This window comes from Ictidomys tridecemlineatus, chromosome 14 (assembly GCF_052094955.1).
Source record: "Ictidomys tridecemlineatus isolate mIctTri1 chromosome 14, mIctTri1.hap1, whole genome shotgun sequence".
In the NCBI taxonomy this organism is placed as follows: Eukaryota; Metazoa; Chordata; class Mammalia; order Rodentia; family Sciuridae; genus Ictidomys; species Ictidomys tridecemlineatus.
Genome location: NC_135490.1, coordinates 44,763,015 through 44,767,670, shown reverse-complemented (window position 1 = coordinate 44,767,670; position 4,656 = coordinate 44,763,015). Strand labels below are relative to the sequence as shown.

The 4,656-nt window shown below is 38.1% G+C and overlaps 1 pseudogene; it reads right to left on the bottom strand.

The window, feature by feature from the left end:
* Positions 1 to 412: 412 nt before the first annotated feature.
* On the bottom strand, positions 413 to 2,298 carry LOC144370350 (transmembrane 9 superfamily member 3-like; annotated as a pseudogene).
* Positions 2,299 to 4,656: the final 2,358 nt, after the last annotated feature.

The following is a 4,656-nucleotide window of genomic DNA, read 5'->3' as shown; positions in this document are numbered from 1 at the left end:
TGGTGATTGAGCATCTTCAATCACTTTTGTACTTTTGTCTCAGGGGTGGGAAGATTACTGGAGAGTCACAGTCCATGTTGGGAAAGAGGTTGTTCCCTAAATGGCCATTTCCCCTTGTTCTGGGCAAACCTGGGGTAGGTAATGCCTGGTAAGAAAAAGGTTGGCTCAGTAATTTCTGTTGCCTCAGAGTCAGTCTCCACATAGTTTTGGATATGACCACCATGTGGTCCTGCCTGAGGTTTTCGTTCTATTAGGAGTGCTTTTGTTGACTTGTGGAGATCATGGAGAGCCACCTATTATCAGGAAGGCCATTTCCCTTTCTGAGTTCCTTTCAGGGTTTAGATGAAAACAGCACTGACTTCTACCCATATAAAAGAGAAATTGATCCAAAGTTCCAGGTTTTCTTGTGCCTCTAATCAATTTTCACATTAGTATAGATTTTTTGTTTTTTTGGACAAAGGCCCTTGTTCCCATGTAAACAAGTGCTCCACACATTACCCCAAGGCTGTGCTAAATACCACCATGTATCCAAAGTAAAATGTTTGAAGTAAGCCATACATCTTTGTTTCAAAAAAAAAAATATTAGTAAAGCGAATACGTGTAAACAGGGATTGAAGTTGATTCAGCAGAGAGAAAACTTGTCCACTGCCACCTATAATCCCATTTAGCAAGAAGTGTGTGCACACAATATCACATAGATGGTAACAATGCAAAGGATGGCCAGAACCAGCATTATGAAGCCATAGACATAATAGATGTGAAAATGAAATACATTTCAATAAAGATATGCCAAAAGGTAAAGTTTGTCCCAGGCAAACAATAACTGCAGGCTACATAAAATATTTTTTCTCCAGTATAGGACAAGGCATAGCATTGGCACAACAAAGGAAGTTGGGCTGACCTAACAAATTTCAGCCGAGTATTATACCAATAAGATTTAGATTTTTGTTCCAAAAGGAATGGCTCTTGAAGCATGGTAATAAATAAATATAAAATTGATGAAGAAGGCCTGCAACACACTGAAGCTGGGATAAGGAATGCCCCAGTGAACATCTGTTTTATCCATCTCTTTTCTCCTTGTCTAGCATACAGACTTCCTCCAAAATAATCATTCATTGGTGATGTAGCAGCATAGAAAAATATATAAATCTTCTATCATTGCAATAATAATAACAATGAGAAACACAGGAAATATCTGAAATCCAGAACCAAGTAGAGAGGAAAATATTAGCTAGTGTCTTGATGATCTAAATACATCTCCATGCACCTGTTTCTATCCATATCCATCTCCTAAGTCTATCCATGTCAGCCATTTCTTCATTACTGAACCAGACATAATCTTTCCTTAAGTTCTCATTAAAATCATTGAAACTAAGCCTATCAAGATCACCATCCTGAAGGAGTTGAAAATTAAAAACCAGTGAATCCCCTGTTATAAAAAGGATGGATCAAGATATTTGTGCAATCGTTCTTCAAATTTTATATCTGACATTTTCCATTTTACCAAATATGACACCTGTGTTTTGGTATTGGGAACAGTTTCACATTTCCTCCAACAATTAAATTTCCATTAAAATCTATTTCAAGCTTTTTGTAGTTCCAAAGATAACAAACTTCTACATTTTCATCTGCTTCACCAATAATACCCCATATTGCTAAATCAACTATGTACATCTGGTACCAGTAGTGAATTTTGATAGCATAAACAAAGGCATCTCTCTTTATCAAAATCAATTTCACAGTAACTGGCTGGCATCACATCATCTTTAAATTTAATATCCAGACCACTAAATTCCATTTCAACTCCTTGAAGTATTTCTCCTAGAGCTTCATGGTAATGACTGTTACTTTTTTGACCCCACACAGATTAGAAGTGAAAAGTACTTATATGTTTCCAGGCGATTTTGGAAGGGCCCAACAGTATTCATCCATAAGACAACTTCTTCTGTATCTTGAAACTGACTTTCCTGCCTTGCTCCAGTCCACCATTCTGACAACCATACAGTCCTAAGTGAAAGCCACTCCTAGAGTCCTTAACATCCAATCTTGAATGTGAAAATGCAATTAAACCACCGATCAACTTTAGACCAAATGCAAGAGATTGTTTTGGGGCCAGGCCTTCCACCGGGAAACTGGAGACTTTAAGGTCAGAAGTGGCCTAAGTTAGAGACTACCAGATGGAGCCTCTGCTGGGAACATGTGTTGATGCTCCTCTGACTGGGCCCTGGGCAGCAGCAGCAGCAGCAGCAGCAGTGCAGCAGAAGCTGACAGGCCAGGAGCGCCCTACAGAGGCCTCATCCTGAGTGCTCACGCCTGACTGGCCAATCAATTGCTCTGCCCCTGGTGCTTGTGCAGCAGTGATTCACATCCACAGGGCACTGGCAGACTCAAGGCCTGGGCCCAGCCGCTCCGATGATGCCCCTGCCTTAACAGCTCCTGCACTGCCCTCCTGATCCTGCCAGCCTCTTTCTCTGACTCAGCCGCAACAGTATTGTGCAGATTTAAGTGAGTTTTTGAAAAATGCTTATCCCACCCCCAAAAGATAAAAAATTCATAGGGACAAGGACATCACTTGTTCTCAAATTGAATCTCCCACACACCAGGCACAGAGCTTGCCAAAGGTGACTATTCCTTATTTTTTGAAAGAATATATAAATAAATTTCTTTCAAATAGGTAATAACGAGTTGAGTGGTTAACTAGAGGTTAAAGAGTCAAGGAAGTAATTTTAAGAATGCTGTAGAGGGAGGGGTTGACTGAAGACTGGACCATGTGCCCTGATTGACAGCCTGTTGGATCCTAGTGCCCCACAGTGCTCAGGTGCTGATCAAGGATAGGAAGCATTCATCACAAGATCGGATAGGGACTCTTTCCCTGATTGTGTAGTTGGCTTCGAGGTATTAGCTTACTTTGGATTCTAGTTCCATACTGTGTATATAGTAATTGTGTGACAAGCCAGAGACTATCTGTCACACAATTACTATATGTGCAAAGACTGGTTTTCAGACTGGATGGTTTTCAGTATGTGCAAACCATGTGAGCATTAAATAAAGCCTTTTCATTTCTTCAGCTCTTTGTGCAGTTCTTCAGCATAATAGAAGATTTATAAGGAAAGCAGACAAACAGACATTCTAAAGCAGATTTTCAGAGTGGTCATCAATATATCATTATTGTAATTCTTCAAAATTCTTAGTATCTTTTAATTGTATATCCATCAGAAACAAATCTAAGCTTATCTGTCTAAGGTAAGGAATTAAGGAATTTGTTTTTGCCTCTTATTTACTAAACTTTTTTACAAGTCCTCAAGTTTTTAGAAAACATTTATTCACATGTCAGGCTTGATGTTGGGGTTACTAAGATAAAAAAAATCGATTTTTATCCCCAGGAAGTTCATTGTACATTGGAAATAGAGATGCAGAAACCATGCATTTCTTTACACTGTGATAAGTAATATAATAGAGGTATTCACACAAGGTATAAAATTGCAAACAAAGGCTAGAGGCATGTTATTTAGAGTCAAAATTGACTTTGGCAAACAAGATTTTGTAAGGCAACTGTAAGAGTTTCTTTGTTTGTTTGAAGAAAAAGAAAATAGGAATCAGGGTGTATGTGTGTGTGTGCAGAGTCTTCATGGGGGGTATAATTGGGGTATTTCAAGTGTGTGCAAAGCATGTGAAAAGTCATTAACATTTCATATAGCAGTTTCTCACTTTTCATTCTATATAGCATTTCTGTTTAGTAATCATTGATGAGATGCTGTGGCAGACAAACCGGGGCCATAATGACTCTTTATTCTAAGGATAACGTGAACCCACTGGATTTTATTCAGAATTGTTTCTTAGCTTTTCTTTTTCCTTTCCTCTTTCTTTCTTTACAACACATACTCTCGTTCAATATTCACAAATAGAATATGGCCTCCTTTAAAAGATTTTGACAATTCTAAATAAACATTATAAAACAATTATGATTTCGTCGATAATATTTTCCCAGTTACTCTATGGTGAATGATTTATTTAATTAAAGATGTCACCCTCCTTTTACCATACTCCTCCCCCAACTCTTAGATGAAATTGTTATATGATTTCTTTGCAGTCACTGTGTTGAAAATAAAAGATTTAGGATCAGTGTGGTCAGTGGATAGATAATTTTCAGAATGAACTTAGGGGATCTGTTAAGAGGTTATTGTGTACTTCACATAAAAATGATAAATGCCTGAATTGAAATAGTAGTGGTAAGAGCAGAGAGAGCAGGATTGGTATGGAGATACTTAAAGAGGTTGGATCAGTAGGACTGGGTAAAAGTTTCAATGTGGATTGGAAAAGATAGAAATGTTCAAGTTGACTGCCCAGGTTTCGACTCAGCCTTTTGGGTAGAAGGTGACCATATTACAGTGTGTTGAAGGGTTAGGTTCAGAAATAAGATAGGAAAAATTCTGAGCGTACCTGGGAATCTATTGATTTAGAGATGGATAATGTATAAAGTATATGGACATATTGACTGTAGCTCAAGAGAGAGATCTGATAGGCAAACATAAATTTGAAGCTCATTGCTGAACAGACAGTAGTTGAAGTTATAGGATTGACTAAAATGTTCCAGGACAAAGTTAACTGGGATCATAAGAAGAAAATCCCATATTTACAGGGAGGAGGAAAAGATAA